We start from the raw sequence: 13,028 nt of genomic DNA on the forward strand, positions 1-13,028 counted from the left end.
CAGGCAGTTTCTAACTGCTTTTGGCTGCATTATATACAATGTAGGATGCAGCATTGTTGAGGCTTGAGTCCAGAGGGACAAAAAGTATATCTCTTCCTCTGCTGCATCCATTATAACCATTCTTATTTTATATGTAACACTCTCTGGGGAAATGAAAGGCAAGTTCATGTACAATAAAGAAGAAACAAGGTTATGAGTCCCCCAACTGTATGGAAGTGCCGGAGTACCACTTTATCATTGCATTTGGTCATCCAGGGCCTTGTATTTTCCTGTATATCACCAGAAGTATATAAAGAAATCTACACATCTGATATCAAACCAGAACATGAGCCACAGTGTGATCAAGGCATGACCTCTCTGAAGTTTTTCTTGGCAGACGAACAAACTCACTGATGGTTTTCCATGTGTTGCCCTTCAAGTTCATCTTTCATGAGGCTCTGATGAATTGTCTTCTGAATCTTTGTACTCCTCATGCTGCACGTTACATCAGAGCCTTCCCAAGTCATATTGCCCATTGAACTGTGTACAGTACATCTTTATGTTTGTCTTTCACAGCTACACAGCATCCACGCATCGATCCCGGAGGGGCCGAGCGATACTCCATATGTACGTTCCCTACAGTCATTTGCATTCTGTGAGTGGAGGCGTGTCTCGTGATGCCGTAGCCTGCAGAGGATCCTCTCTGAGTCTTGCGCTTCTCCATCTTTCCATATGTCTCTGAGCACATTCACACAGGATGCACACCCAAACACACTTTCTACACGCACAAACAATCACACAACCCATCCACCTTATATTCACACACCCACCAGCCTTCTCCTTTCCCCCCTTGCCTCTAAGGAAATCTAAATAATAATTCTGTGTGTATTAATGCCAGTAATGCCAATCCACACCGGAGCGAGAGCAGGGCGTCCTGCGGGAGTGCTGCCTCGCACGCACATCAAAGCCATAATAAAGAGATTGGCATCCAGGCGGGCTGCTCTGTTTGTCTATATGTGTCTATTACATACAGTAATGTGGAACCAGATGCTCCCGTGTGAGCGTCCCGCAGGGCATAAACCTAACTCTGCAATAATCAGATGAATCCTGCATCATTAGGGGCTTCTTGTTTTTTTTGGGGAGGATCAAGGCACAAGACGGATGTTGTACTTTGATCAGGATCATGTGGCTCCAGTGCACAAGGCCAACATGAATATCTCATTCAATAGTGAAGAAGCTGAACATGTTATTCACCCATGAGAATGCACACGAGGAAATACACATGACATAATATCTGCAACATTTTACTGATGTATATTGGAATTCTTTTCTTTTCAGGCATGATCAGTCGTGGCATCTGACTCCAACAGACAGAGGGCTTCAAAGCAATACAGCTGCAAAGCGAATATCTGCAAAAAAGGCCACAAATGCATACAAACACACACAATAACATAACTGTTCAGATATCATTGTTTGCAAATTGCACTATCAAAAACAAACAGTAGACCTGCAATATCAAATAGACTGAGGGATGGGATGTGAGCATATTTACACAGAGCTCCATGCACGACAACTACATATCTCTGAGCCAGTGTTGATGCAGATAGAGGATACAATTTAGCAGCATTGCACCGCGAGTGCATGTTTACATATGCATATGCAAACGCCACGTGGCTCTCCAAAGCCACCGCTTTCCTGGAATGGGAATGGATCCAGCTGTTGCCCTTGGCTACAGATTAATATGTGTGTGCATGTGCGAGTGTGTGAAGTGCATAAAAGAGCCATAACTATCTCTCAAACACCTGTGATCCACTCTCTAATACCCCCCACTTCCTTTGTGCGCACAGAGGGAGCTCGAAATAAAGTCAGAGGGAAAATTCCAGCACAAAGTTTGTGATCTTCTCTTTGACTTTCGCGGCTCAGAGCTCTATCACACATGAGCACGTGGGATGCACCGCAAGAGTGATTTCACAGCGTCGCAATGCACGTATTGATTTGTGAAGATGGACTGCCGACAATATACGAAGCTTGATCAATGACATCAAAGCCAGGTAAGCTCTTGAATATAATGCAGAGGTCACGACCAGCCATTAGTCACCTCACATGCTGAAAGACACGATTACGGAGGGTCTTTCATGAAGGTTATTGAGCCAGAATACTAACTGCGGGAGGACAAGTATTTATAACTGCACACTTGAAGAACTAGCGTGAAGTTGATTAGCAAGGTAAAATGCTTGTGTCCCACAGATCAGATGAAAACTCTCACGTTCCTCTTAAAGTCTGGGGATCCAATTTTCTCAGCCTGCATTTAACATTAGATTGTCACAATTTATTCATTTTCCCTTCAGGGTTTGAAGTTTTTTAAAAGCTAATTGTTTCACTTTGGATTGAAGCACTCCAGCAGTTGATAAGTTCAACTTAATGCAGTGAATAAAAAGTGAAAATGAGAAAAACAGATATGCAGATATTTGCTCATAAAACAAAGTACTGGACAACAATTAAGTATTTTAACCTGTCGGTGAAAAGTTAAAGGTCCAGTGTGTTGCATTTACGGAGACATATTGGCAAAAATAAAACCCACATGGCAAGCGAGGCAGAGGAAGGCCCAAAAACACCTGGAGATGGAACACAGAGCAAGAATTCAAGAAGAAGGGACTGATGTGGAAACAGCTGGAAAGAAAGGTGGAAAAAAATTCATCAATGGCCTATGTTCTGAAAGGAATACAAAGGCCTAAGTAAGTAAACTAAGTATTGGCAAAAATGGAATGTAATATGATTAGTATGTTTCCTTTAGTATATGATACCTGAAAATAAAAATGCAGTTTTGTTACCTTTAAATGAGCCAGTTATATCTACATAAGAAATGAGCCCCTGTGTATGGAATCCATCATGCTGCACCAACATGTTTACAGTAGCCCAGAATGGACAAACCAAAAATCTGACCCTAGATAGGGCCATTGGGACATTTTTGCATAGACCACCTTAGTTAGCAGCCCCTCTGCAACGAGCCAAACTGGGTCAGAAAAACATTGATTTTTAATGTGAAACTGCTTTATTCAGTGTATCTACCTGTTTTAATCACCCCGTGTGTTTGTTTTGGAGAGGAGCAGACCTCTGCAGATAATTCGGCTCCCTGTAAAAATCTCCTGAACATCTGGATCTTAAGTTATTAGAGCAGGTGCTGGGCTAGCGGCCTGTCTGTGACGAGCCCAACAGCGTCAGAAAAACACTGACTTGTACCATGAAACTGATTTATTCAATGTCTCTACCAGTTTTAATCACCTTGTCTGTCTGATTTGAAGAGGGAGACACCCCTGTGGATAATTTGGCTCCTGGCAAAAACCTCCTGAACAATCAACACTGAAGGAATTCTAACCAGGAGTGGGCGCTTTGCACACAGGAGAAGTTACAGCTGATTGCAATCTGCAGCCGTCACCACTACATGCCAAAAAATCCTACAAATCCTTTAATTAGAGGATCACAAAAGTTATTACAATTCATCTGTAGAGAAATATAAATGTCTAGATTTTATAGTAATCCATCTAATTGTTGTGACATTTCGCTTAGATCTGCAAATGTCAGACTCATGGTGGCACTAGAGAAAAAAATCTCACCACCAGATGTTAAGATATTTCAATGAAAGGGTAAGAATTCTTTAACCTGCTGGTGGTACTGGATGAAAAGTCAGAGGATCACCAAAGTAGTTAAGGTTTATGTACGTACCAAATTTTATGGCAGTCAAGCCAATAATTGTCCATGACATTTCACTGGACCTGGCTACCTGCTGCTGGTGCTAGAGGAATAGTCAGGGTATCACTGAAGTCAGCGGGATTCATCCTCTGGGGACCATGAACATCTGGACTAAATTTCATGGCAATCCATCCAATAGTTGCACCCTGGAAATCCAGAGTTCTCGTGAGAGCACAATTTGAATTTGCTCAGCGAGTCACTCTGTCAGTAATGATGCTCATTACCCATGCTGTTGGAGCCAAACTGCACCAATCACATCGGTGTATCTGCTATAGGCAGGCCAGAGGCGAGCTAAAGAGATGACGACAGCGCTGGGACAACGAAGTCCGGAATCAGTCAGTAAACACTGTAAGATGGCTACGGATGAACACCAGTTGTTTGAAACGGCTTTGGCCGCTACAATGAACGAGTTAGACTTGGCTTTTTCTCTAAAAGAGGAACTGAAGACGGCGCTCAAGTCTTTCCTTTGCAAGAAGGACGTTTTTGCTGTTTTACCGACCAGATACGGCAAGAGTCTAATCTACCAGTTAGCTCCGCTGGTAGCACTCTGGATACGTCACCCCGTGGATTGTTCTGATTGGTCGTAGTGTTATCCAGTTGCGTGCAGTGATATTTTCAAATGCAGACTTGGTGCCACCCCTTGAGTTGGGCCATTTTCATTACTCATAGCCAGACCCTAAATCTTTCTAGATTTGGGTCTGGATTTCCAGGCTACAATAGCTGTTGGTTAACCCTAAACCATGCTATAGATGACCACATCTAAAAGTCTAACCAGTCCTTTCTCCATTTGGGATCTAAAGGATTCGCAGTTATTTCAATCAGCGCCATCATCATGATCATAATCATGATAAAAGTCACACATACCCTCTCGTCCTCTTTATCCTCCTCATTACCACCATCAGTATCACTTTTATCATCAGCAAACTTCTGATCCTCCATCTCTTCCTTCTCCTGATCTTCACATCTGTCTCCATCATTACATTTTTATATCATCATCGGGTTATCAAGCGACGGTTGCATGCAGATGCTGCCTCAAAGTCACCTTTATCCTGCAGATCAAAGCTGCCATCAGTGACTGAAGACCAGTGACTGATATTTGTGGCCTTCACAGACTGCAAACTCTCTCATTGTGTGGAAGAAGTGGCTGACAGCAACAACACATAGCACCCCGGCGATTGCGCTCCATTTCATCATGCATGTGCTTTGTTGGTGTCAGCTGAGCTGCCGTAGACTTGCAGATGGATTTTAACAGTTAAAATGAGAGCTGTTGACTGATTGGTTATGGGTGCGTTGTTGATTCTTGAGCTGTCAATAAACGGAGCGTGGCGGGCTTCTCCGACTCAGAACGGGCGCCTCGAGCTGGAGATCCTCATCACACTCCATTAATTGATGGCAACTGCAATCCCAGTTTCACTGTTACAATATTTTGCTGCCAGAGGAGAGAACTGTAATTGTGCCCTGCTGCACAAAGCTGCGCTTTCACAAGAACATTTCTTTATGTTTCTGACAATGTAAATCCAGGTATAAAAGCCCTTATCCCTCCTAGACTTAGTTCTATCTAAGGAGGAGATGTACTGTAAATATGTGAGGGATTTTAGCACACAGCTGAGATGTGCAATATTGGTTGTAACTTAATATCCTGGAGATCTGCTTGCTTTTTGACAACTGCGTGTATGTTTGTCTTCTTCTCTCTGGCTGTGCTCGCCACTGAAGTGCAGTGAACATAATAAAAAAAAAAAAATCATATGTATGAGACTGGAGTAGTGTATTCATGTAGGCGGACTGCTAGAGTGTCCTGTAATTTTCTAACAGAATATTCTGTAATATTTGTTTCTATTATTTTAACAAATATATTTTTCTTTTTTAATAAAAAAGAAAAATATACATGTGTTTTGCATTTCTGTTTTTTTTTCTTTTTTTCATTGGAGGTTATATAGATAAAAAACATTTTGGGCCATACTGTAACTATGAATTTAAGAGTTTCAGTACGTAATTTAGGAAGGAAACCATCAAATCTCGCACATAACTGCGAGATTACGGACGACCTGGGTCAAGGGTCAATGGTTACGCATGCACAAAGAGCACTGGGAAGTAGCATGAGCAAACAGTAATATATGGTTGGTGACTTTGAAAGTGGCTTAATGCAAACTGACAAAAGTAAAAGATTAAGTCCAGCTTGGAGTCGGAGGAAAGACGAGCGGTGCGAGGAGGAGGGGACCAGCTCACGATAAAAGGCCGAGCTAATAATGGCCCTAATATTGGCGGCTGGAGCCCTGTCGCTGTCATCGGGTGTGACTGTCAGTGGATCACAACTTCAGCCTCCAGGTGATCTTGGAAGTGGGAGAAAGTTCACGTATTTGATGACCACCGTCAGTCCATGCGTCATGCGCCATGCACATCCAGGCGCAACTGGAGCAGCTCACCTTCCAGAGAGACCTCACAAGCAAACACCTGAATGCATGAAAGCACGAGGTCCTCCGGAGACTCCGCACCGAGATGCATCACCTGCAGCTCTTCTAACAGTAAGTCCTGTGATGTAGCTGTGTAACTAGAGTTAGCAGTGGTGGTTAAACTCAGGCTTGTGACTCATGCTGTGGCATTTTGGTGGAATTAATCATATTTTGTTCATTAAGTTTGCACAGAAAATGTTTGTGCTGCGCCCTGATGTTAATTCAGATGTATTGCCTGGGTTGTCTTGTCATATACAGTGGTAGCAGAGCTGCTGCTGGCCATTTGGGTGTCCCAAGTGTAGTTGCTTTGTGGTGGCCCCCCCACCCCACCCCATACACACACTGGTCAAAACAGCCTCGCTTACTGATAGAATTATAACAGTCACCAATAGTCTAGAGCTCATACATTTGCCTGGTAGTAGTAGCAGAAGTAGTAGTAATCAAAATTACATTTAATTCCCCCCCCATCAGTCTCATGTTGGCCCCCACTTACAACCAAAACAGACAGAGACCAGGGGCCACATGCATAAATTTCTGTGTAGACTCATGACTAAAACTGTGTGTGCACACAAAGGCAGAAATATGCATACACATTCTTTTCATCAGATTTAGAAAGCTGTCTTTATGCTTGATTATGTCTCATAAATCTTGATTGTTGAGGTGCCAGGTGCACGTGAAGGAGCCTTTTTTTACACACTCACAGTTCACCATGAATGGATAAGGAAATGCTGTTCAACATACGTTTGCGTATTGATACTTGTGCCCTTCCACCATTCTTTAGACCTGTTGATGAGAAATACAGTAAAGACAGAGCAGTTTCACAGACTGTGTTGCATTGGCAAGGTTGTGTAACAGCGTCTGTACTAGGGTTGTCATGAGAAGAGATACTTAGGTACCAAGTCGATGCCAACACGCACGTTTTTTGGTACTGTAAGTACCGGATACAACTTTGCCCTCAGCGGGCCGTGTCGATTCCTGTCGGAACTGACGGGGGCAGTATACGTGCATCAGTCGGTGCCGAGGACGAGCGCCGAAGAAGAACGCCAGTTCTCTGTCATCTTTGCTAGAAACAATGGCTTTTACAAGTGCTACTGGAGCCACAACAAGTCAGGTAGTAGGAGTCGTGTGTGGAGAGGGCCTCATACACACTGCAAGTGATGCATTTGCGTAACACTGGCGAACTGTTGCTGTCTACTCGCGTTTTCATTTTGGTGAGCATGGTAACAGGTTAGAGCATTCACACAGCATCCATTCTACACGCTGCTTGAGTTGCGCTGCTTTTGTGTTGTGACCTCTCTTGGCCACCACAGACATTTCCCCCTTGACCAAGTGAGACCTGACAGGCACATGTTTCATGTACTTACCCATTTGCAGTGCTAAATATTAATTCTCCAAGCATTGGAATAATCACTGACGCGCAAACCTGTCCACCCTGGGCTTTGGGTCCAAATTCACGTCTTCATTTTCGGGGTTTATTGGAGATTTGCAAACACGGTGCACTATCGCCACCAACTGTTCAGGTGTGGTTTGTAGTTTGATGGGACAGCAGCGGCCGCTGGCGACGTGTCAGTTCGGTTTTGGTGTGAGCCTAGTCTGTACCACAAAGTCATCACGTTTCTGCAAACCATCACTGTGGTAAAATCTTAATAATCATTATTAATGTATGTCTAAAGGATGATCAATGATGCACTCATAGTTCACATGTTGAAACTGATTTTACAAAGTGCTTCACAGCATAGGCATTTCTAGCCCATTTTTGGGGGTGCTGAAGCACCCCTAAATTGAATCCCAGCACCCCCAAAATTTGAGAGATTTTTTTTTTTTTTTCTTACTGTATGTCCTTTTTTAACAAGCTAGAAAAGTGTCAGAACCATACAGTACTTGGTTGAAACATAATATTTTAACAACAAAAATACAAAAATACAGCAGCACCCCCCCTTGCCTCAAAAATGGTTTGATCCACCCCATCGCTCCCACCAACTCGGGCTCTGAGTGCTCTTTCTGCACAGAGCAATGCGCTGCCTTCCAGAGTGGTATAGTGGTGTAAGTACTTGGCTCAAACCAGGATATGTGGCACATTTCTTAACTTCTACCACTCAATACCAACACATTATATCATTACCAGTAGGGCCGTAACAGTACATGTATTTGTGTCGAACCGTTCGGTACGCGATTTTCAGTTCGGCACGACCCTGTACCAAATTATTGGGCGCAGGATATTATTTTATTTTATTTTGTTTAATTTTAATTCCGTTTTTGCGAGCCGAACCATTTAAAATATCTAGTTCCCCGATGGACGTAATTGAGTGACAGACCGAGTCCGACCGTAAATCTCTGCTTTCACTTTGTGCAGCGCATTTTCGCATTTTGACAACATGGCAAGTGAGCCTGACGAACCTGAAGACCCACCCGCAAACCATAAGTCCTCCGTTTGGGAACACTTTGGTTTCAGGGTAAAATACGAAGATGGAAATAAACAAGTGGACAAGACAAAAGCAGTGTGCCAACACTGCAGAACAGCGGTCGGGTATGTACTTGGAAACACGTCTAACATGCTAACGCATCTAAAGCGACACCACCCGAGTTTGAACGTTAACCGGCATGACTAGAATAAGCAATCTGGTGCAAACTACGATATCGTCGTCGTTTTAAAAGAAAGAGCGTTTCCCTGACCATCGCGCTAAAGAAATAATCAACGCCATTGGAGTTGAGTAAAATTGTATAAGCTGCACTTTAGATATAAGCATGTTTTGTTTACTGCGCTTTAACAAAGTGGTAAAGCTAAGTAAGTTCCTAGTAAAACTGAATCTGAGCAGGCTTTAAAGCTGACCAGCTGCACTATACTTTTTATTTTAATTGAGTAAAACTGTTTATTTATATTTATATTTTTCATTCAAAAAATGTGTTAAAAAAACAGCAGGATTTTATTTTTCACTTTTATATTTCTATTTTCATTCAAACAATGTGAAAAAGCTAGCCTGGTTCCAGACCATAGACCCCGCCCACTCAACTCAGTAGGCTTGCATCTCTGGTCTGGCATACTGCAATGAATTTGCGAATTATCTTGTCCAAACGATGGACGGACCAATGAACGCCGGGGGTGGGGGCGGGTCTAGTGATTAGCCAATCAGCGCCACGCTGATGTCAAGCTGTAAACAAGGTATGCTAAACAAGGTATAGCATGTGTATGTAGCCTTTATGATTGTGATATGAGCTTAAAAGTAAAGGCAGTAAAAATACCCCCCAAAAGGCGTAGGGCCCATTGTGTGTGTGTGTGTGTGTGTGTGTGTGTGTGTGTGTGTGTGTACAGACAGACTCATCATGGATATAAGATTGTTTTTTCCAAAAAAAGATCAAATGGTCTATCTATCTATCTAGAATGATGTTGTAAGTTGGATCAATGTATCAGTTTATATCTCTTATTAGATATAAAACACATTGTTTGGTTATTTGCTTTTTGAAATTGAAATTGCGTTAAAATGTACAAAACAATGAATTTTATCTTGCCTGGCCGGGCAGCTCTCTGGGTGCTCAGCACCCCTAAACCTCTGGTCCCAGAATCACCCCTGCTTCACAGGATAAATTATATGATCACTAACAGGGAGATGAATGTTAAAAAAAACCCAAAGATGACATTCATTACTCAAACATAAATTGAAAATGCACCTTTGATTGACATTTAACAGAGCACCCTGTAAGCTGCAAAATTATAAAACAATCAGTGATATTGACAAAAACGGTTGACATAACACGTTACTTCAGTTCAGCCTTGCTTGCTTTCCATGGTCTTGATTTAAGTTTCGGTCCAAATTGTATTTTTCTTTTAGTTGTCTCAGTCTGCAAAATAATGACAGGGAAGTGAAGTTCTGGTGAACGAGAGAAAGAGCTGCATGTGTCTAGATAAGGATAGTTATTTCTTTAAAAATGACTACAAGTACCAGACTAGTGCTAACATGTTCCCAGGTGAATAGTGTGTTCGCTGCCAAATGGTTTATCAGACATCTAGCTGTCAGCAGGTTTCTACCACATATTTATGCAGACATGCAGGTAAATTTTCCTGTGCCACTTCCTGGTGACAGAGATTTCAAAATGAGGTTGATTCCATTTTCAGCATTTTTCTGACAAAGATGGATCTAACTACAGTCTTCTCTGATAAAGTGTGATTGCATTCATTTTGTTACTCTGCGGCTAACCTGCGCCGCTCACAAAAAAGTGAAAACACCTCTGCTGTGGAAGAGGAAGCTACTGTATTTAGCCTCTAGTCTTTGCTGGAGTGATTCAAGCGTGTCTGCTGTAGGTGTCAGAGCCAACCTGCTGGTGTCAGGTGGGTTACATTTCACAGGTTAACCTGATAACCCGCCAACAACCCTCTCAGGATTTGCTGTCACATTCAATTACCCCACCTGAGTGGCTGTGTGTTTGTATGTGAAAGCAAGAGGGAGAAAGAAAAGGCAAGATGGAGAGAGAGAATATAGCCCTGAAAGAGATTGATGAATATGCCTGTGTGTCTGTTTGCTTGTTGGCTTCCCGTGCGCATGTGTGTGTCTGCCTGTGTGTGTTTGCGTGTGCTAATTCCCAGCAGTGTGTAAAAATGCTGTCAGAAAGTGAATATGATTTCTGCCGGTGCCTTTGAAGCCGGTCATGTCATCCTCATCACATTGCGATTCATCATCATTCAGCCGTGTGTTTGACCCTCACCGGCTTATGAAAACCAACTTTCTCGTGTCACATCTATTGTATCAAAGAGTTACGTGTGGAAGACTGATCAGGAGCACTTTTGATAGTGTGTGACAGGGAAGGATATCCACTTGTTGGAATAACCATGAGGTCGGCGACAAGGAATCCCTCTTTAACACCCACTATGAATCTCTTTAACCTCAGTCATCTGTGTTTTAGCTTTTAGTCATAACTTTTTGTATGAGCTAAAATAGTCCGTTTAAATAAAAATCCACAACTGTGAGAGCAGAAGTGTGTACATCCAGTCTACTTGTAGGACAGGTGCTTGTTAAAGATTCATGGCTTTAAAAAATAATACAATGAAAGGGGTTGATATGATGCAACAATTAAAGCAAGCTGCTATCAAGTGCGATTGGCTGTTCTCATGCACCACTGGTATGCTAACCTATAAAACTAATGCACCACCCGAGGTCACTTATCTAACTGCATTAGTCAGTGTTGTGGTGGTAATGTCACTACTTTCTGAGTCAAAAAGCTTTTTTGATAGCGAAGCTGATGAATTGACCAAATAGCGCAGTATCATCCACAAAAGTTACAAGTTCCTTTTCCCAGGAAAAGCTCTGAAGTGCAGCGGACATGTTTTTCTGTGGAGGTCTGGATAAAAGTAAGGATAATAAAACTGAGGATGTCATGTGACTGAGGGAAGCACTTCCGTATGACATCACATACTAATCCTTCACTAATCCTTTTTACTACTGGCCTTTCTTGGCAAGATGTACTCTGCATATGATTGGCTACATTGCTCTCTCTCACCTGTCTTGTCCATGGACTGTATATATTTAGTGGATTTACAGTGGACACTGTAGAAATAGACACAACAAGGGCCAAAAAAAGAGCTGAGATACAGAGAACAGTGTTAAGTAGGAAGAGAGGACAGAGAGTGACATACTGATGTCACATTTTATTTGCAGGACATGTCCATGTTGTAGTGTCCCCCAAATGCCCCCCCAAAAAAACCTTTTTATTTTAAGTTAAAAGGTTTTAATTTAGTTCTGTTATTTTAATTGTTTATTTTACTGTCTTTTATTTATCATAGTTTTACTGACTGAGAAATATATTTTGGAATTCTGTTTTTGAATTACTGACATAGCCAGATCGGCATCATCTGGCCGACTGTTAATGTTATTGGAGGACCTGTTCAAATGTCACAAAGTCTTCAAAGAAAAAAAAAGAAAGAAGAGAAGAAAGTTTTAATTTAAGTCTGTTATTTTATGGTAAACAGTTCAGTGTGTTTGCTGATCCTGTGAGTTTATCTTCTCTATCTCCTTTAACTTGAGCTTATATTTGAGTTATGCTATGTAGCGTGTGAGATAGAGTATGGTGAATGTGCTAGGAAAGGTAGTATCAGCACAGTCACTACCTGGAGCTCGTATAAACAGAGCCTGGGTTTGTTGAAGGTGGCAGTGCTGTTTGGGCTGAGAAAGCCATGTGTAGTGTAAGGTAAAGGAGGTTATTGGGTTGGTGCAGGGAGCATTGAGAGCTGGCATTAGGGGAGTGTTTCTGGGACGCCAGAGATCACTGTCTAGCCTCCTGGAGGTGTCGTGGGACCAACTAGACGAAACACTGGTGAAAAGAGGTTCCCACCTGATGACCTCAAGGACGTGTTAGTTATCACTGCTCATTGGTCTGTGTAGTTAAGCCTTGCCATAATAGCTTATCATAGGGCTTAGGAGGTGATTCACTGAGTGCTGATCCTTTCTCTAGAGCACAAACTTCTTGTGTTTCTTTGAACTCACCTGAACATTTTTTTGCCTGCCTATTTATTTGGCTGACAGCTTTTCACTGAGATGATGCTGATTTGACATAAAGTCAAAGTAATAATAAAATAAAAGTAACTTTGCAAGTAACAAGCTACTTTGCCATTTTCTCATAGCTTAGCTTGCTACATTTCTTTGGGGATAGCTTCAGTGTAGTAAACGTTCATTTTGATTTTACAGTAACTGGTAGCTTAGGTCATTACATTTTCCAAGTAGCTTGCCCAACAATACATATAATCCATGTAATCATGAGTCAGTAATTCATGTGTAATCCTTTTAATTAGGCTGCGATTACCTGACTGATGCGCTAATGGGAGTAAAGAAGACATTACTATAAAGCAGAGGTGGGACCAAG

This window comes from Epinephelus fuscoguttatus, linkage group LG20 (assembly GCF_011397635.1).
Source record: "Epinephelus fuscoguttatus linkage group LG20, E.fuscoguttatus.final_Chr_v1".
NCBI lineage: Eukaryota > Metazoa > Chordata > Actinopteri > Perciformes > Serranidae > Epinephelus > Epinephelus fuscoguttatus.